We start from the raw sequence: 22,115 nt of genomic DNA on the forward strand, positions 1-22,115 counted from the left end.
TATCTTGGGAGCTTGGCATTCTGACGAGATGCCATAAGATCCAACTCCGGACGACCCCATTTGAGAATCAGGTTGGAGAATATTTCCGGATGGAGTTCCCACTCTCCCGGATGAAATGTCTGCCTGCTCAGAAAATCTGCCTCCCAGTTGTCCACCCCTGGGATGTGAATCACTGACAGATGGCAAGAATGGGCCTCCGCCCACTGGATTATCTTGGCTACTTTGGTCATCTCTAAGGAATTAAACTCTTTCCCAGATTTACCTTCCAACGTGAGTCCTCAGGAAGGATAGCACAATGTCTGTATTGTTAGCTGATAAGATGACATCTGGATTAGAATATCGTCCAGATAAGGCGCCACCGCAATGCCCCCCGGTCTTAGAACCGCCAGTAGAGACCCCAGAACTTTTGTGAAAATTCTGGGTGCCGTGGCCAGACTAAAGGAGAGAGCCACAAATTGAAAATGTTTGTCCAGAAAGGCAAACCTCAGGAACTTGTGATGATCTCTGTGGATAGGCACATGAAGATATGCATCCTTTAGATCCACTGTCGTCATAAATTGACCTTCCTGGATCAATGGAAGAATGGTACGAATAGTTTGCATCTTGAAAGATGGAACTCTGAGAAACTTGTTTAGACTCTTGAGGTCTAAGATAGGTCTGAAAGTTCCCTCCTTTTTGGGAACTACAAATAGAATAGAACCCCTGTCCCTGTTCCTGTATGGGAACAGGACAAATTACTCCCATGGAAGAGAGGTCTCTTACACAATGTAAGAACAACTCTCTTTATCTGGTCTGCAGATAATCTTGAAAGAAGAAATCTTCCTCGAGGGGAAGAATTTCTGAACTCCAGTTTGTATCCCCGAGACACTATATCTATAGCCCAGGGATCCTGAACATCTTGCACCCAAGCCTGAATGAAGAAGGAAAGTCTGCCCCCTACCAGATCCGGTCCCGGATCGGGGGCAAACCCTTCATGCTGACTTGGAAGCAGCAGCAGGTTTCTTGGATTGTTTACTCTTGTTCCACGACTGGGTGGGTCTCCAGGTAGTCTTGGATTGCGGATAGTTTCCTTCCTGTTTAGCGGAAGATGAGAAAAACTTTCCCTTGAAATTTCGAGAGGAACGAAAATTACTTTGTCGACCTTTCTGCTTGGATCTCTTATCCTGAGGGAGTAGATGACCCTTGCCTCCCGTGATGTCAGAGTTAATTTCCTTCAAGCCAGGTCCAAACAGGGTCTTCCCCTTGTAAGGAATAGCCAGAAGCTTAGACTTGAATGACACGTCCGCAGACCAAGGTTTCAACCATAAGGCCCTGCGGGCTAGGATAGAAAAACCTGAAGTCTTAGCAGCTAATTTAGTAATCTGTAGAGAAGCATCAGTAATAAATGAATTAGCTAATTTAAGAGCCTTAAGTCGATCCTGTATGTCTTCCAAGGAAGTTTCAATCTTAAGAGACTCTGCAAGAGCATTGAACCAATAAGCTGCCGCACTAGTGACCGTGACAATACAAGCAGCCGGTTGCAATAGCAAACCCTGGTGAACAAAGAACTTTTTCAGCAGGCCCTCCAACTTCTTATCCATAGGATCTTTAAAAGCACAACTATCCTCAATAGGGATAGTAGTTCGTTTAGCCAAGGTGGAAATAGCTCCCTCCACCTTGGGTACCGACTGCCAAGATTCCCTGACAGCGTCAGCTATAGGAAACATCTTCTTGAAAATGGGAGAAGGAGAGAAGGGAATAGCGGGTCTCTCCCATTCCTTAGAAATAATCTCCAAAGTTCGCTTGGGAACTGGAAAAACATCAGAGGAAGAAGGAACTTCTAAGTATCTGTCCAACTTACTCAACTTCTCAGGCGCAATCACTATTGAGTCGCAGTCGTCCAGAGTCACCAAAACCTCCCTGAGTAACAGACGGAGTTGTTCTAGTTTAAACCTGAAAGAAACCACTTCAGAATCAGTCAGAGGTAAGGAACTTCCTGAATCAGAAATTTCTCCTTCTGATAAAACCTCTATACCCTCCAACTCAGAACTCTGAGAGGGTACATCCGAGATTGTCATAGCATCAGAAACTTCATTGACCACATAGTTTTCCTTCCTTTACGTTTGCCTTGAAGAATAGGAAAGGCAGCTAACGCATCAGAAAGTGTAGAAGACATAACAGCAGCTATGCCCTTTAATGTGACTGCAGCAGAAACTTGTGGATAAGTACAGGGCACTGCTTTAGCAGGCATTAAGGGATGTGATGCTTGGGGAGAAAGCTGCAGCATACTCTGCATCTCGTCATTAGACTCCTGAGAAGCATCCGCATTAGACAAGTTTTTATCAGAAAAAATATTTTCTCTATAGCTTAAAGCCCTCTCAATGCATGAGGGACAAAAAGGAACAGGAGGTTCCACATTGGCATTCAGACACATGGCACAAGTAACATTCTGGATATCTTCTAAATCCATGATATTGAAGAGAAAAAACAGTAAAATAAATTTATATATATATATATATATATATATATATATATATATATATATATATATACATACATACATACATACATACTGTCCCTTTAAATTGTATTAGCTCCTAAAATTTGTAATCTACCACTCTCTTACAGTTTAGAAAAACAAGAGTGTGTAAGAACTAATAAAAAAGAAAGCTGGCCCTTGGGTAAGGTTTGAAAAAGAACCGGATACTATGCCTTAAGTTGTATTGCCTTTTAATAAAAAACCCCCAACAATTTACTGTATATAAACACATTAATAATGACTTTGACTTATAGGAAAGAAATGACTAATACCTCTGTGCCTCAACAGCTCCGCTGAGGCGCCTACCTGCCACCCAGATTTCAGATAACCCTTTCCAGCAAGAATACGATCGGGTCTCAGAAACGCTAGCAACCGCTTGCTTTATATGACCATGCGGATCTAGCGTAACACCCAACTGATAGCCTGATGTCGGAAAGCTCCGGAACAGAAAAACAACTGCGCGGCTTCTCTATCCGACTGAAGCGTGCGAAAATTAGCCCCGCCCTTCGTGGGCGTCCAAACCTAATGCTGCTTCTCGGCCAAGTCATAATCGGAGAATTACGTGCCTGTATAACGCTGCTTATAGCATATATCAGTGTCTGTATAACAATGCCTGATAGGGAAGCCCTCTAACAAAGAAGCCCATGTTCCCTAAGAATAATCCCAAGCTGAGCCCATTTCTGAATGTGTTTTGTAGGAGAGTCCCCTACTTAAGGAAACCATGTCTCCATTAAAAATAGCCCCAAGCGTGGCCCCTAATAGATGCTGTCTGCCAAGCTCAATAAATGCTGTCTGGCAAGGGAGCCCTATACTTAAAGGGCCCATGTTCCCAAGAAAAATAAGTATATTTAAGTGCAGAGTCCCTTCTGAGTTAAATATGTCCCAGAATACTAAAAACTGCACTTACCTCTATGCTGTCAGAAAGCAGGACAGCCTCAACAGGTTCAAGGAGTTCTTTCCTCCTATAGCCCTGTGGACAAAGATAGGACCTGAGTTAGTTTTTGCTTAGGCCATCACAAAAAGAGGGCAGCATCACAGTATGGGAGGCGCAGTGAGAATTATGTCCCACCAGTTCCCATTGCTCTAAAGCCACCAATAGCTCTACTCTAGAGACTGATATGGACTACGGCTACGCCCTGGATAAAGCAGCACTCTCTGGCCCTACTTATAAAATAAAAAACTCTTGATTGAAGAATCTAATCTAACACCTCATTTTACCTCTTCCTATCACTAACATAGGCAAAGAGAATGACTGGAGTGGGAGGGAAGGGAGGAGCTATATATACAGCTCTGCTGTGGTGCTCTTTGCCTCCACCTGCTGACCAGGAGGCGTAATCCCACAAGGATGAAATCCGTGGACTCATCGTGTCTTTAAAAAGAAAAAATAGTTTATCAAAGGCTCCTGAGCCAATTTAACTCCAGAAATTGCAGAAACTTGCACCTTAAGGGTTCTGAAACTAAAATCCTGGAGAACATCAAGCAGATGTGAAAGCTAAAAAGATGCTGTAGAGATGTTATGCAGAAAAATCCAAGAGGAAAAAGGTGTCACAAATTTTATAAAAGGTTTTTAGAAGTTGAACCCTTCCGGGCCTGTAAAATGGTCTGAATCACAGGAGCTGAAATATTCATTTTCTGATGTCTGCAACGTTTTCAGACTAACGGCATAGCTGCCGAAATCTCCAGACTTGGATGAACCACTCAGACTCAAGATGTCCCAAGAGACTGGAAGGTAACATTGAGGAAAAATTGCAAATCTGTGAACCAGCAAAAACCATTGTCTGTGAGGCCAAATGGAAAGAATCAGTATGAAGGTTGTTGACTCCCTGAGGATGCTCTTCAGAAAACAAGGAAGAAGAGGATTTTTTTTATTTTCTGTTGGGAATGTCGTATTCCTCAGCCTAGGGGCTGTCACTAATGAGTGTTTAGCAACAGATGTATGATTCTCACAAAGAAAGCAAAAGGATAGAAAAAGATGCTGTAACAATTATTATTAATATAAATACAAACCTAATAATAGAAAAATCCACAGGCAATACTTGCATTTTTTGGAAGGAACATATCAAATATATAGTGGATAAATTAGCCTTTTGTATACAACTACCGAACTAAAGGGATACTGAACCCAAATTTATAATTTCATGATTCAGATAGAGCATGCAATTTTAAGGAACTTTCTAATTTACTCCTATATCAATTTTACTTTGTTCTCTTGGTATCTTTATTTGAAAAAGCAGGAATGTAAGCATAGGAGCCAGACTATTTTTGGTTCAGCACCCTGGATAGCGCTTGCCGATTGGTGGCTACATTTAGCCACCAATCAGCAAGCGCTACCCAGGTGCTGAATATTCTTTGCAAACCTAAGCCGTGCCGCCATGTTCTTTTTAGAGAGAAGAGGCTTTCTCCTGGCAACCCTTCCATACAAAACATACATGTTCAGTCTTTCTAATTGTACTGTCATGAACTTTAACATGCTAGCTGAGGCCTTTAGAATCTAAAATATAACTCTTGTTTTTTTTGCAGTTTCTCTAAGCATTGCACTGTCTGACCTTGTGGTAAATTTACTGGGACATCCACACCTGGGAAGATTGGCAAATGTCTTGAATGTTTTCCACTTGTGAAGAAACCTCTCTCACTGTAGAATGATGGACTTTAAATAGTTTGGAAATGGCCTTAAAACCCTTCCCAGATTGATGAGCAGCAACAATTGCTTGTCTAAGATCATTGCTGATGTCTTTCCTCTTTGGCATTGTTTTAAGGAAATAGGAACATGAAGGTATGCGCATTCTTTAAATCTACTGTGGACATGAACGGATCTTGCTGAATGAAAGGCAGAATAGTCTGAAAAGCTTCCATTCTGAAAGATGGAATCCTTACAAACCTGTTCAGAGCCTATATACTCGACTCACAACTGGTCTGAAAGTATCTTCCTTCTTTGGAACAATAAAAAGATTTGAATAAAATCATATCCCATGTTCCTGCAAAAGAACTGGAACAATCACTTCCAGATCTGAGACAGATTGAAGAAAAGCTTTAGTTTTTCCCCAATACCTTGGAACATTGGACATAAAAAAAAACTTCCTCTGGGAGGTCTTGTTCTGAACCCTATTCAATATCGCTGAGAAACAATAATCCAAACCCAGGGATCTGGAGCAGGATAAAATTAAGCCACCTGAAAGAGGCTTAATCTGCCTACTACCAGAACTTCTGGACTGGGGCCACACATTCATACAGTTTTGGTAGTAGAGATAGATTTCTTACCATGCTTTGACTTAGCCAGAGGAACCTTGCTTTTGAGCTGAGGAAGTCAGTTGTATTTTCCTTATTCTGACAAAAGGAACGAAAACAATTAGAAGCTTTGGATTTCCCTCTAGACTTTCTGTCTTGAGGAAGAAAAGCTATACCTACAGTAACAGTGGAAATAATAGAATCTAAATCCAAAACCAAATAATTTATTTGCCTGAAAGGAAAAAGACAATAATCTAGAGATTTAGACACCATATCAGCAGGCCTGGATTTAAGCTACAAGGCCCTCCTGGCAAGAATTGCTAAATAGATGCTTTTGACAGTAATCTTCATAAGATCAAAAACAGGATCACAAATACTAGAATTGGCACTCTGAAGCAAACCCCAATAGATTTGCATTAATAGTCATCAGAATACTCCTTTGAAAGACTAGACAACCAATAAGTAGAAGCAGCAGCTACATCAGCAATATAAATAGCTGGTCTGAGAATATAACCTACATGTAAAAAGGCCCTTCTATGAAAGGATTCTAACTTTCTGTCTAAAGGGTCTTCAAAAGTACTGTCTTCAAAACCAATAGTAGTACTTTTAGCCAGAGAGGAAATGGACCCATCCACCTTGGGAACTGTTTCCCATAAATCTAAATTAGTAGATTTAGTAGCTAGAACAATTAAATTATTATTTATAGTGCAGGATTTTGAGTCTACAAATGTAACAAAAGAAAAACAAATGTATGCTTACCTGATAAATACATTAGTGTCTTAATAATGAGAGTCCAAATAGATGGCTAACAAAACAGAACCCACTGGGGAAATTGTTGCTCAAAAAAATGCAGAAGCTCAAAAAGGTGGGGATTGAAAAAACACAACACTAAATTAAGAGTCTCACTCCAAAGTGGAGTGACAGGTTGAATCAATAGCTGAGTACTGATTAGAGTCTAATCAAAGGTCGGAATATCGGGGGCAAAACCTTTTTGAGGGTATCGTGTGGTGTGGAGCAAAGCTCTAGACTTGTTAGAGGTGTTTTTCTACTGTTGGCAGTGACATATCCCCACAAGTGATAGATCATGGATTCTCATATTTTATTGTAAAAGAAAGAAGTGTATCTATGTGACAAGACAAACAAAGGGAATCAAATCTGGGTTGTATTTCTAAGCAGATCTAAAACTAATATCCCCTTCCTGCCATTAGGATGTTCCATGCCGTCCTAACTGCGCTGAGCTTTAGCTCCGTTAGGACGGCATGGAATTTCCTAGCCTTTTGGCTGTACTGAAACCATAGGCGCCTCCTGAATAGGATCGCAGGCTGGAGGGGGTCACTAGCGTCATAGGCACTCCTCCCTGAAACAATCCCATCATTGAAATCATGCAATCTCATGAATTAAATTTTTAATTATTTGTTCCGATGAACACAAAATCAATACCGTCAGGAAAGTGTTAAACTAATATTGCAAATAATTATATATTCCAGCCTAGCTTGCAACTTTGGCGCTGCCACACATTGGGCAGACACTCTCTTGCAAAGATTTAGGCTGCAGTTAGCTGGTGGGGCAAGCAGTGCAATCCTCCCTACTACATCCCTAGCAATACCTGTAATGAGTAACATGGAGTGGGTATGAGAACCTGCACAGGACTAGTTATGTAGGAGGTATTTTTGTTATGTCAAACCAAGTACGGTATGCTTGCTTCTATAATTTGTAACCTGTAGGAAAGAATAGCACCTCTATGATTGTAAGTATTAGAAGCATTACTTACCCTGGGTTACCATCCTTGTGAGGGTTGCACTGTGGTTGGTCCAATGTGAAAAGGCTCTTATTTGGAGACGTGAACGAAAATTCTGGGAAGTTTAGAAAGGTATACTTGATAGGACGAAACTTTCTGAGGGAGACAGAAACCAAGAGAGGGATGAGTTATAAAAATACAGGAAAGGACAATGCTGTAGTTAGGAAAGAGAAACTAACGGCTAGATTTAGAGTTGGGCGGTAGCCGTCAAAACCAGCGTTAGAGGCTCCTAACGCTGGTTTTTACCGCCCGCTGGTATTTGGAGTCAGTCAGGAAAGGGTCTAACGCTCACTTTCCAGCCGCGACTTTTCCATACCGCAGATCCCCCTACGCCATTTGCGTATCCTATCTTTTCAATGGGATCTTTCTAACGCTGGTATTTAGAGTCGTGGCTGAAGTGAGCATTAGAAATCTAACGACAAAACTCCAGCCGCAGAAAAAAGTCAGTAGTTAAGAGCTTTCTGGGCTAACGCCGGTTTATAAAGCTCTTAACTACTGTGCTCTAAAGTACACTAACACCCATAAACTACCTATGTACCCCTAAACCGAGGTCCCCCCACATCGCCGCCACTCTAATAAAAATTTTTAACCCCTAATCTGCCACTCCGTACACCGCCGCCATTTACGTTATCCCTATGTACCCCTAATCTGCTGCCCCTAATACCGCCGAACCCTACATAATATTTATTAACCCCTAATCTGCCGCCCCCGCTATCGCTGACACCTGCATATTTTTTTTAACCCCTAATCTGCCGCTCCGTACACCGCCGCAACCTACATTATACCTATGTACCCCTAATCTGCTGCCCCTAACACCGCCGACCCCTATATTATATGTATTAACCCCTAATCTGCCACCCCTGCTATCGCTGACCCCTGCATATTATTATTAACCCCTAATCTGCCGCTCCGTACACCGCCGCAACCTACATTATACCTATGTACCCCTAATCTGCTGCCCCTAACACCGCCGACCCCTATATTATATTTATTAACCCCTAATCTGCCCCCCACAACGTCGCCGCCAGCTACCTACAATAATTAACCCCTAATCTGCCGACCGGATCTCGCCGCTACTCTAATAAATGGATTAACCCCTAAAGCTAAGTCTAACCCTAACACTAACACCCCCCTAAGTTAAATATAATTTAAATCTAACGAAATAAATGAACTCTTATTAAATAAATTATTCCTATTTAAAGCTAAATACTTACCTGTAAAATAAACCCTAATATAGCTACAATATAAATAATAATTATATTGTATCTATTTTAGGATTAATATTTATTTTACAGGCAACTTTGTAATTATTTTAACCAGGTACAATAGCTATTAAATAGTTAATAACTATTTAATAGCTAAAATAGTTAAAATAATTACAAAATTACCTGTAAAATAAATCCTAACCTAAGTTACAATTAAACCTAACACTACACTATCAATAAATAAATTAAATAAACTACCTACAATTAAACCTAACACTACACTATCAATAAATTAATTAAATACAATACCTACAAATAACTACAATTAAATAAACTAACTAAAGTACAAAAAATAAAAAAGAACTAAGTTACAAAAAATAAAAAAATATTTACAAACATTAGAAAAATATTACAACAATTTTAAACTAATTACACCTACTCTAAGCCCCCTAATAAAATAACAAAGACCCCCAAAATAAAAAAATGCCCTACCCTATTCTAAATTAAAAAAGTTCAAAGCTCTTTTAACCTTACCAGCCCTGAAAAGCGCCATTTGCGGGGCATGCCCCAAATAATTCAGCTCTTTTGCCTGTAAAAAAAAAACATACAATACCCCCCCCCAACATTACAACTCACCACCCACATACCCCTAATCTAACCCAAACCCCCCTTAAATAAACCTAACACTAAGCCCCTGAAGATCTTCCTACCTTGTCTTCACCATGCCAGGTTCACCGATCCGTCCTCCGAAGTCTTCATCCAAGCCCAAGCGGGGGCTGGCGATCCATAATCCGGCTGAAGTCTTCTATCAAGCCGCGGCTGAAGAGGTCCAGAAGAGGCTCCAAAGTCTTCATCCTATCTGGGAAGAAGAGGAGATCCGGACCGGCAACCATCTTGATCCAAGCGGCATCTTCTATCTTCATCTGATGACGAACGGCTCCATCTTGAAGACCTTCAGCGCGGATCCATCTTCTTCTTCCGACATCCAACTGAAGAATGAAGGTTCCTTTAAGGGACGTCATCCAAGATGGCGTCCCTCGAATTCCGATTGGCTGATAGGATTCTATCAGCCAATCGGAATTAAGGTAGGAACATTCTGATTGGCTGATGGAATCAGCCAATCAGATTCAAGTTCAATCCAATTGGCTGATTGGATCAGCCAATCAGATTGAGCTCGCATTCTATTGGCTGATCGGAACAGCCAATAGAATGCGAGCTCAATCTGATTGGCTGATCCAATCAGCCAATCGGATTGAACTTGAATCTGATTGGCTGATTCCATCAGTCAATCAGATTGAGCTTGCATTCTATTGGCTGATCGGAACAGCCAATAGAATGCGAGCTCAATCTGATTGGCTGATCCAATCAGCCAATCGGATTGAACTTGAATCTGATTGGCTGATTCTATCAGCCAATCAGAATTTTCCTACCTTAATTGCGATTGGCTGATAGAATCCTATCAGCCAATCGGAATTCGAGGGACGCCATCTTGGATGACGTCCCTTAAAGGAACCTTCATTCTTCAGTTGGACGTCGGAAGAAGAAGAAGAAGATGGATCCGCGCTGGAGGTCTTCAAGATGGAGCCGTTCGTCATCGGATGAAGATAGAAGATAGAAGATGCCGCTTGGATCAAGATGGTTGCCGGTCCGGATCTCCTCTTCTTCCCGGATAGGATGAAGACTTTGGAGCCTCTTCTGGACCTCTTCAGCCGCGGCTTGATAGAAGACTTCAGCCGGATTATGGATCACCAGCCCCCGCTTGGGCTTGGATCAAGACTTCGGAGGACGGATCGGTGAACCTGGCATGGTGAAGATAAGGTAGGAAGATCTTCAGGGGCTTAGTGTTAGGTTTATTTAAGGGGGGTTTGGGTTAGATTAGGGGTATGTGGGTGGTGGGTTGTAATGTTGGGGGGGTATTGTATGTTTTTTTTACAGGCAAAAGAGCTGAATTATTTGGGGCATGCCCCGCAAATGGCCCTTTTCAGGGCTGGTAAGGTAAAAGAGCTTTGGACTTTTTTAATTTAGAATAGGGAAGGGCTTTTTTTTATTTTGGGGGTCTTTGTTATTTTATTAGGGGGCTTAGAGTAGGTGTAATTAGTTTAAAATTGTTGTAATATTTTTCTAATGTTTGTAAATATTTTTTTATTTTTTGTAACTTGGTTCTTTTTTATTTTTTGTACTTTAGTTAGTTTATTTAATTGTAGTTATTTGTAGGTATTGTATTTAATTAATTTATTGATAGTGTAGTGTTAGGTTTAATTGTAGGTAGTTTAATTTATTTATTGATAGTCTAGTGTTAGGTTTAATTGTAACTTAGGTTAGGATTTATTTTACAGGTAATTTTGTAATTATTTTAACTATTTTAGCTATTAAATAGTTATTAACTATTTAATAGCTATTGTACCTGGTTAAAATAATTACAAAGTTGCCTGTAAAATAAATATTAATCCTAAAATAGCTACAATATAATTATTATTTATATTGTAGCTATATTAGGGTTTATTTTACAGGTAAGTATTTAGCTTTAAATAGGAATAATTTATTTAATAAGAGTTCATTTATTTCGTTAGATTTAAATTATATTTAACTTAGGGGTGTGTTAGTGTTAGGGTTAGACTTAGCTTTAGGGGTTAATCCATTTATTAGAGTAGCGGCGAGATCCGGTCGGCAGATTAGGGGTTAATTATTGTAGGTAGCTGGTGGCGACGTTGTGGGGGGCAGATTAGGGGTTAATAAATATAATATAGGGGTCGGCGGTGTTAGGGGCAGCAGTTTAGGGGTACATAGGTATAATGTAGGTTGCGGCGGTGTACGGAGCGGCAGATTAGGGGTTAAAAAAAATATGCAGGTGTCAGCGATAGCAGGGGTGGCAGATTAGGGGTTAATACATATAATATAGGGGTAGGCGGTGTTAGGGACAGCAGATTAGGGGTACATAGGTATAATGTAGGTTGCGGCGGTGTACGGAGCGGCAGATTAGGGGTTAAAAAAAATATGCAGGTGTCAGCGATAGCGGGGGCGGCAGATTAGGGGTTAATAAGTGTAAGGTTAGGGGTGTTTAGACTCGGGGTACATGTTAGGGTGTTAGGTGCAGACGTAGGAAGTGTTTCCCCATAGAAAACAATGGAGCTGCGTTAGGAGCTGAACGCTGCTTTTTTGCAGGTTTTTTTTCAGCTCAAACTGCCCCATTGTTTTCTATGGGGGAATCGTGCACGAGCACATTTTTGAAGCTGGCCGCATCCGTAAGCAACGCTGGTATTTAGAGTTGCAGTGGCGGCAAATATGCTCTACGCTCCCTTTTTGGAGCCTAACGCAGCCATTCTGTGAACTCTAAATACCAGCGGTATTTAAAAGGTGCGGGGGGAAAAAAGCACGCGTAGCTAACGCACCCCTTTGGCCGCAGAACTCTAAATCTAGCCGTAAGGTAGTGTGTTAGGAAAGTTAAATTGTGCTTGGGAAATGAAATAATGAATGAAAGATTTTGGAAGATAATAAGATAATTTTTTTGTATAAAATAGGATTAGTCAAAGTAGCAATATAAGTATTAACAATTAGGAAATAAGTAATCTGTAAACATTGTAACCGTGACTCTACCAAGGTCAGTGTAATACAAAACAGTAAATCAATATTTAACAAAATGCAGAGAAAAAGTAATGTATTGGATTAGTAAGGACAGCTGATGCTAAAAAATAAATAAATAAAAGTACTAATAAATTTACATTTTTTTATGTTGTATGGTGAACGGCAGCAGAAGGATATGAGAGATTTACAGTCGAATAAGGCTTTATCGGTCCACTTATGCTTGCAATACGAGAGAAATCAGAGCGCTACTACTGCTTCCCATTGAAAGTATAGGGAACATTATTTATGTAGTATGAGTATTAAAATGCTTTTCTTAATCATTTAAATTTAGTTAAAAACATAATTTATGTAAGAACTTACCTGATAAATTCATTTCTTTCATATTAGCAAGAGTCCATGAGCTAGTGACGTATGGGATATACATTCCTACCAGGAGGGGCAAAGTTTCCCAAACCTCAAAATGCCTATAAATACACCCCTCACCACACCCACAAATCAGTTTAACGAATAGCCAAGAAGTGGGGTGATAAGAAAAAAGTGCGAAAGCATAAAAAATAAGGAATTGGAATAATTGTGCTTTATACAAAAAAATCATAACCACCTCAAAAAAGGGTGGGCCTCATGGACTCTTGCTAATATGAAAGAAATGAATTTATCAGGTAAGTTCTTACATAAATTATGTTTTCTTTCATGTAATTAGCAAGAGTCCATGAGCTAGTGATGTATGGGATAATGAATACCCAAGATGTGGATCTTCCACGCAAGAGTCACTAGAGAGGGAGGGATAAAATAAAAACAGCCAATTCCGCTGAAAAATAATCCACACCCCAAAACAAAGTTTAAATCTTATAATGAAAAAAACTGAAATTAAAAGCAGAAGAATCAAACTGAAACAGCTGCCTGAAGTACTTTTCTACCAAAGACTGCTTCAGAAGAAGAAAACACATCAAAATGGTAGAATTTAGTAAAAGTATGCAAAGAAGACCAAGTTGCTGCTTTGCAAATCTGATCAACCGAAGCTTCATTCCTAAATGCCCAGGAAGTAGAGACTGACCTAGTCGAATGAGCTGTAATCCTTTGAGGCGGAGTTCTACCCGACTCAACATAAGCATGATGAATCAAAGACTTTAACCAAGATGCCAAAGAAATGGCAGAAGCCTTCTGACCTTTCCTAAAACCAGAAAAGATAACAAATAGACTAGAAGTCTTTCGGAAATCTTTAGTAGCTTCAACATAATATTTCAAAGCTCTAACTACATCCAAAGAATGCAACGATCTTTCCTTAGAGTTCTTAGGATTAGGACACAATGAAGGAACCACAATTTCTCTACTAATGTTGTTAGAATTCACAACCTTAGGTAAAAATTTAAATGAAGTTCGCAACACCGCCTTATCCTGATGAAAAATCAGAAAAGGAGACTCACAAGAAAGAGCAGATAATTCAGAAACTCTTCTAGCAGAAGAGATGGCCAAAAGAAACAAAACTTTCCAAGAAAGTAAATAAATATCCAGCAAATGCATAGGTTCAAACGGAGGAGCTTGAAGAGCCCCCAGAACCAAATTCAAACTCCAAGGAGGAGAAATTGACTTAATGACAGGTTTTATGCGAACCAAAGCCTGTACAAAACAATGAATATCAGGAAGATTAGCAATCTTTCTGTGAAAAAGAACAGAAAGAGCAGAGATTTGTCCTTTCAGGGAACTTGCAGACAAACCTTTATCCAAACCATCCTGAAGAAACTGTAAAATTCTAGGAATTCTAAAAGAATGCCAAGAAAAATTATGAGAAGAACACCAAGAAATGTAAGCCTTCCAGACTTGATAATATATCTTCCTAGATACAGATTTACGAGCCTGTAACATAGTATTAATTACGGAGTCACAGAAACCTCTATGACTGAGAATCAAGCGTTCAATCTCCATACCTTCAAATTTAAGGATTTGAGATCCTGATGGAAAAAAGGACCTTGCGATAGAAGGTCTGGTCTTAACGGAAGAGTCCACGGTTGGCAAGTAGCCATCCGGACAAGATCCGCATACCAAAACCTGTGAGGCCATGCTGGAGCCACCAGCAGAACAAACGAACGCTCCTTTAGAATCTTGGAAATCACTCTTGGAAGAAGAACTAGAGGCGGAAAGATATAGGCAGGATGATACTTCCAAGGAAGTGACAATGCATCCACTGCTTCCGCCTGAGGATCCCTGGATCTGGACAGATACCTGGGAAGCTTCTTGTTTAGATGAGAAGCCATCAGATCTATTTCTGGAAGTCCCCACATTTGAACAATCTGACGAAATACCTCTGGGTGAAGAGACCATTCGCCCGGATGTAATGTTTGGCGACTGAGATAATCCGCTTCCCAATTGTCTATACCTGGGATATGAACCGCAGAAATTAGACAGAAGCTGGATTCCGCCCATACAAGTATTCGAGATACTTCTTTCATAGCCAGAGGACTGTGAGTCCCTCCTTGATGATTGACATATGCCACGGTTGTGACATTGTCCGTCTGAAAACAAATGAACGACTCTCTCTTTAGAAGAGGCCACGACTGAAGAGCTCTGAAAATCGCACGGAGTTCCAAAATGTTGATTGGTAATCTCGCCTCCTGAGATTCCCAAACCCCTTGTGCTGTCAGAGACCCCCATACAGCTCCCCAACCTGTCAGACTTGCATCTGTTGAGATCACAGTCCAGGTCGGAAGAACAAAAGAAGCCCCCTGAACTAAACGATGGTGGTCTGTCCACCACGTCAGAGAGTGTCGTACAATCGGTTTTAAAGATATTAATTGTGATGATATCCTTGTATAATCTCTGCACCACTGGTTCAGCATACATAGCTGAAGAGGTCGCATGTGAAAATGAGCAAAGGGGATCGCGTCCGATGCAGCAGTCATAAGACCTAGAATTTCCATGCATAAGGCTACGGAAGGGAATGATTGAGACTGAAGGTTTCGACAAGCTGAAACCAATTTCAGACGTCTCTTGTCCGTCAGCGACAGAGTCATGGACACTGAATCTATCTGGAAACCTAAAAAGGTTACCCTTGTCTGAGGAATCAACAAACTCTTTGGTAAATTGATCCTCCAACCATGTTCTCGAAGAAACGATACAAGTCGATTCGTATGAGATTCTGCTAAATGTGAAGACTGAGCAAGTACCAAGATATCGTCCAAATAAGGAAATACCACAATACCCTTTTCTCTGATTACAGATAGAAGGGCACCGAGAACCTTTGAAAAAATCCTTGGAGCTGTTGCTAGGCCAAATGGCAGAGCCACAAACTGGTAATGCTTGTCTAGAAAAGAGAATCTCAGAAACTGATAGTGATCTGGATGAATCGGAATATGCAGATATGCATCTTGTAAATCTATTGTGGACATATAATGCCCTTGCTGAACAAAAGGCAGAATAGTCCTTATAGTTACCATTTTGAATGTTGGTATCCTTACATAACGATTCAATATTTTTAAATCCAGAACTGGTCTGAAGGAATTATACTTCTTTGGTACAATGAAGAGATTTGAGTAAAACCCCAGCCCCTGTTCCAAAACTGGAACTGGCACAATTACTCCAGCATACTCTAGATCTGAAACACATTTCAGAAATGCTTGAGCCTTCACTGGATTTATTGGGACACGGGAAAGAAAAAATCTTCTTGCAGGAGGCCTTATCTTGAAGCCTATTCTGTACCCTTGTGAAACAATATTCTGAATCCAAAGATTGTGAATCGAATTGATCCAAATTTCTTTGAAAAATCATAATCTGCCCCTTACCAGCTGGGCTGGAATGAGGGACGCACCTTCATGTGGACTTGGGAGCTGGCTTTGGCTTTCTAAAAGGCTTGGATTTATTCCAGACTGGAGATGGTTTCCAAACTGATACCGCTCCTGTAGGGGAAGGATCAGGTTTTTGTTCCTTATTGTGACGAAAGGAACGAAAACGATTAGCAGACCTAAATTTACCTTTAGATTTTTAATCCTGTGGTAAAAAAGTTCCTTTCCCCCCAGTAACAGTTGAAATCAGTGCACACCGGCACTGCATAGTATTTATCCAGTCTACACAATTTCTCTGGCACTGCAATTGTATCACAGTCATTCAGAGCAGCTAAAACCTCCCTGCGTAACACGCGGAGGTGTTCAAGCTTAAATTTAATGTAGAGATATCAGAATCAGGTTGCATCATCTTCCCTGAGTCAGAAACATCACCCACAGAAAGAAGCTCTTCTTCAGCTTCTGCATATTGTGAGGCAGTATCAGACATAGCTCTTAAAGCGTCAGTATGCTCTGTATTTCGTCTAACTCCAGAGCTATCTCGCTTTCCTCTAAATTCAGGTAGTCTGGCTAATACCGCTTACAGTGTATTATCCATGACTGCCGCCATTTCTTGTAAAGTAAACGCTATGGGCACCCTAGATGTACTTGCCGCCATTTGAGCGTGAGTCCCTTGAGTGAGTCAAAGGGTCTGACAAGTGGGGCGAGTTAGTCGGCATAACTTCCCCCTCGTCAGATTCCTCTGGTGATACATTTTTTTAAAGACAGAATATGATCTTTATTGCTTAAAGTGAAATCAGTACATTTGGTACACATTCTAAGAGGGGGTTCCACAATGGCTTTTAAACATAATGAACAAGGAGTTTCCTCTATGTCAGACATGTTTGTACAGACTAGCAATGAGACTAGCAAGCTTGGAAAACACTTTAAATCAAGTTAACAAGCAAATATAAGAAACGGTACTGTGCCTTTAAGAGAAACAAATTTTGTCAGAATTTGAAAAACAGTGAAAAAAGGCAGTAAATCAAACAACATTTTTACAGTGTGTATAATAAGCTAACAGAGCATTGCACCCACTTGCAAATGGATGATTAACCCCTTAGTTCAAAAAATGGATCAAAAAAACGATAGACGTTTTTTAACAGTCACACCAACTGCCACAGCCTTGCTGTGGGCCTACCTTCCCCAACAAAGGATTTTGGAAAGCCTAAGAGCCCTTTAGAGATGTCCTATAGCATTCAGGGGACTCCTGGAGGAAGCTGGATGTCTCAGTCTGTAAAAGTTACTGCACAAAAAAAGCGCTAAATTAGGCCCCTCCCACTCATAGTAACACAGTGGAAAGCCTCAGGAAACTGTTTCTAGGCAAATTTAAGCCAGCCATGTGGAAAAAACTAGGCCCCAATAAAGTTTTATCACCAAAGTATATATAAAAACGTTTAAACATGCCAGCAAACGTTTTATATTGTAAATATAAAAGAGTATTACCTCAGAAAGTAAGCATAATACCAGTCGCTATTAAATCACTGCATTCAGGCTTATCTTACATAAATTTGGCATCAGCAGCATTTTCTAGCATTCACATCTTCTAGAAAAATCTTAACTGCACATACCTCATAGCAGGATAACCTGCACGCCATTCCCCCGCTGAAGTTATCTCTCTCTTCAGTCATGTGTGAGAACAGCAATCATGTGTGAGAACAGCAATGGATCTTAGTTACAACCTGCTAAGATCATAGAAATCACAGGCAGATTCTTCTATTTTTCTGCCTGGAACAAAATAGTACAACTCCGGTACCATTTAAAAATAAAACTTTTGATTGAAGTAAAATAACAGCTACATTTCACCACTTTTCTCTTACTACCTCCATGTTTGTTGAGAGTTGCAAGAGAATGACTGGATATGGCAGTTAGGGGAGGAGCTATATAGACAGCTCTGCTGTGGGTGTCCTCTTGCAACTTCCTGTTGGGAATGAGAATATCCCACAAGTAATGGATGATCCGTGGACTGGATACACCTTACAAGAGCAATGCAAACCTCAGAAACTTGTGATGATCTCTGTGGATGGGAACATGCAAGTACGCATTCTTTAAATCTACCGTTGTCATAAATTGACCCTCTTGAACCAAGGGAAGAATGGAATGAATAGTTTCCGTCTTGAAGAACGGTACTCTGAGGAATTTGTTTAGACTTTTGAGATCTAAAATTGGTCTGAAAGTTCCCTCTTGCTTAGAAATCACGAACAGATTGGAGTAAAATCCTAGACCCTGTTCCTGCATTGGAACAGGAACTATAACCCCCATGTCGGAAAGGTCCCGAACACAGTGTAAGAACGCCTCTCTTTTTATCTGGTCTACAGATAATCTTGAGAGCAGAAACCTGCCCCTGGGAGGAAAGGTCTTGAACTCTAGTTTGTATCCCTGGGACACGATGTCCACCGACCACGGATGCGGAACATCCTGAACCCAAGCGAAGAAAAGTCTGCACCCCACAAGATCCGGTCCTGGATCGGGGGAAGTCCCTTCATGTTGACTGAGTCAATTGCGGGCTTCTTAGATTGCTTTCCCTTGTTCCAAGAATGGCTAGGTCTCCAGGAAGACTTGGACTGTTCCTGCTTGGTAGAGGGAGAGGAGGGCTTATCCTTGAAGTTTCGAAAGGAACGAAAATTACTCTGACGTCCCTTCTGCTTATTCCTCTTATCCTGAGGGAGGAAATGACCCTTTCCTCCCGTAATGTCAGAAATAATTTCCGACAATCCTGGCCCAAACAAGGTCTTACCCTTGTAAGGAATCGCCAGAAGCTTAGACTTAGATGACACATACGTAGACCAGGATTTTAACCATAAAGCTCTGCGAGCCAGTACGGCAAACCCAGAAATCTTTGCTCCCAGCTTAATAACTTGTAGGGAAGCATCCGTAATAAAGGAATTGGCCGACTAAGGACCTTGATCCTATCCTGGATCTCTTCAAGGGGAGTGTTTGTCTGAATAGAATCAGACAACGCATAAAACCAGTATGCCGCCGCCCTAGTGACGGTAGCAATACACACCGCAGGTTGCCATTGTAAACCCTGGTGTACATACAAATTTTTGACCAAGCCCTCCAACTTCTTATCCATCGGATCTTAAAAGGAACAACTATCCTCTATGGTAATAGTGGTCTTCTTAGCTAAAGTGGAGATTGCCCCTTCTATCTTAGGGACTGTCTGCCAAGATTCCTTAATAGAGTCTGCTATAGGAAACATCTTCTTAATAATAATAGGGGATGGAGAAAAAGGGATACCGGTCTCTCCAATTCCCTAGCAATAATCTCTGTAGCCCGGTCTGGTACAGGAAAAACCTCCACCATGGAAGGCACATCAAAATATTTGTTAAGCTTACTAGACTTCTTAGGATTAACTACAACAGTAGTTTCGGAGTCATCCAAGGTAGCCAAAACCTCCTTAAGTAATAAACGGAGGTGTTCCAGCTTAAACCTTGAGGATACAACTTCAGTATCAGAAGAAGGAATTACACTGTCTGAGTCTGAGATTTCACCCTCAGATGCTACCGAAGTATCCTCCTCCTCAGATTTCCGGGGGGGGAACATTCGAGATAGCCACGACTGTCAGAAACCTTACTCACTGATTTTTTACATTTCCTCTTGCGTTTTCCCTGCAGCATGGGAAAAGCAGAAAACGTATCAGACACCGCAGAGGACATAAGGGAAGCAATGTCTTGCAACGTAACTCCAGGAGGAGTAAGAGAGGAAGCGCAGGGCACTGCATGTGTGGACAATAAATTTTGGGACACTTGAGAAGAAAGCTGCGGAATATCTTGAGCATTGTCAGAAGACTCCTGAACAACATCCGCCTTAGACAATGTTGGCTCAGAAAAAAAGTCTATCCCTGTAATGTAAAGTTCTCTCAATACATGAGGAACAGAAAGGGATTGGTGGTTCCACATTAGCATCAAAACATAAAGAACATGTAACACCCTGCAGGGCCTCTTGGTCCATCTTTATTCACAAATAAACCAAATAGATAAACTGATATATTATTTAGAAATTACTCCACAAAAAAAAAAAACGTTCCTGTTCCTTTACATTTAAAAATGAAAGTTCTTTATTTTTCTGCAATAAAATAAACTGTAATGCAAAACACTCCAGACAACCTCTACACCTCAGCTTTAGCCTTGCTGAGGTCTTTACCTGCCTTACTGATAACAGAGTTAAAGTTCTAATAGATAATCCGGACTCAACCTCTCTATACTAAAAATGCAGTCCGGTAACCGTAGCACTGTCTCTCAACTGCAACAAAGCTATCTCCACTCTGGAACACAGGAATAGTATAAGGAAAAAGGCGAACAACAAATTGCCGCCCTAACTAACCCCGCCCATTGTGGGCGCTACAAAATTAACCTCCCGGTTGGCTAAATGTATTCTAAAGCCGCCGGAATTAAAAAAAAAAAAACAATAAAAAACACCACCTATTGAGCCATAAGACTCCTCGTCCCCAGTGCCTGCTAATACTGCCAACAATAAAATGATCCCCCTAGCAATAGGAGAATATATCTTGTCCATGAACATATTTTAAAGTGCCATCTTTCTTTCTGTATATGCGTTTCCAGAAAAAATAAAGTCAGCACTTACCTTAGACTTCTGCCAGGCAGCAAGGCAGCTCACTAGGTTTGAGAGGCCATTTCCAAAGACTGAGTAATCTTACGCAGGCTTGCAAAGTTAGGGCAGCATTAAATACATGGGAGGCGCAGTGAGGATTGTACCCCACAAGTTCCCATTGCTTAAAAGCCACCACTGCTCTACTGAAGAGACTGATATGGACTACGGCTACACCCTAGGACAAATCAGAACAATCTTGCACTGCTTAAAAACAAAATCTTGCTAGAAGAATCTTCTTTCAAACACCTAAACTTTACCACTTCCTTGCTCTTACGTAGGCAAAGAGAATGACTGGGGTTAGAGGGAAGTGAGGTGATATTTAACAGCTTTGCTGTGGTGCTCTTTGCCGCCTCCTGCTGGTGGGATATTCTCATTCCCTACAGGAAGTAGCAAAGAGAGCACACAGCAAAGCTGTCCATATAGCTCCCCCTCTAGCTCCACCCCCCAGTCCTTCGACCAAAGGTTAGGAAGAAAAAGGAGAAACCATAGGGTGCAGTGGTGACTGTAGCTTAAACAAAAAAATTTTTTACCTGCCAGGGCGGGCCGTGGACTGGATACACCGCAAGAGAAAGTAATTTATCAGGTAAGCATAAATTCTGTTTTCTCTTGCAAGGTGTATCCAGTCCACGGATTCATCCTTTACTTGTGGGATACCAATACCAAAGCTTTAGGACACGGATGAAGGGAGGGAACAAGACAGGTACCTTAAACGGAAGGCACCACTGCTTGCAAAACCTTTCTCCCAAAAATAGCCTCCGAAGAAGCAAAAGTATCGAATTTGTAAAATTTGGCCAAAGTATGCAGTGAAGACCAAGTCGCTGCCTTACAAATCTGTTCAACAGCCACTGCTCTGGTAGAATGAGCAGTAATTCTTTCAGGAGGCTGCTGGCCAGCAGTCTCATAGGCCAAACGGATGATGCTTTTCAGCCAAAAGGAAAGAGAGGTAGCAGTCGCTTTCTGACCTCTCCTCTTACCTGAATAGATAACAAACAAGGAAGATGTTTGTCTGAAATCCTTAGTTGCTTGTAAATAGAACTTTAAAGCACGAACTACATCAAGATTGTGTAATAGACGTTCCTTCTTCGAAGATGGATTAGGACTCAGAGAAGGAACAACTATTTCCAGGTTAATATTCTTGTTAGAAACAACTTTAGGAAGAAAACCAGGCTTGGTACGCAAAACTAACCACAACACAAATACAGTGGCACCACACCGGCAACCTTTTTTATTTTTCTGTACGCTGACACAAAACCTTGTTCATGTCATAAGTAATTGTTATAACCAAAAGGTGGTGCTGTGCAGTATGTAACATACTAAACAGAATTAGAGGAAGAAACCTCACAAAAGACTGCACGTATAGC

The 22,115-nt window shown here is 40.9% G+C and overlaps 1 long non-coding RNA gene across 1 annotated transcript in view; it reads right to left on the bottom strand.

Annotated features, from left to right (window-relative positions):
* LOC128647170 (uncharacterized) overlaps positions 1-22,115 on the bottom strand; it is an 82,545-nt gene that overhangs the window by 26,172 nt on the left and 34,258 nt on the right. Inside the window, exon 2 of the long non-coding RNA XR_008400361.1 lies at positions 7,515-7,637. This is a non-coding gene — a long non-coding RNA (uncharacterized LOC128647170). The remainder of the gene's footprint in view (positions 1-7,514; positions 7,638-22,115) is intronic.

This window comes from Bombina bombina, chromosome 1 (assembly GCF_027579735.1).
Source record: "Bombina bombina isolate aBomBom1 chromosome 1, aBomBom1.pri, whole genome shotgun sequence".
NCBI classification, from domain to species: domain Eukaryota; kingdom Metazoa; phylum Chordata; class Amphibia; order Anura; family Bombinatoridae; genus Bombina; species Bombina bombina.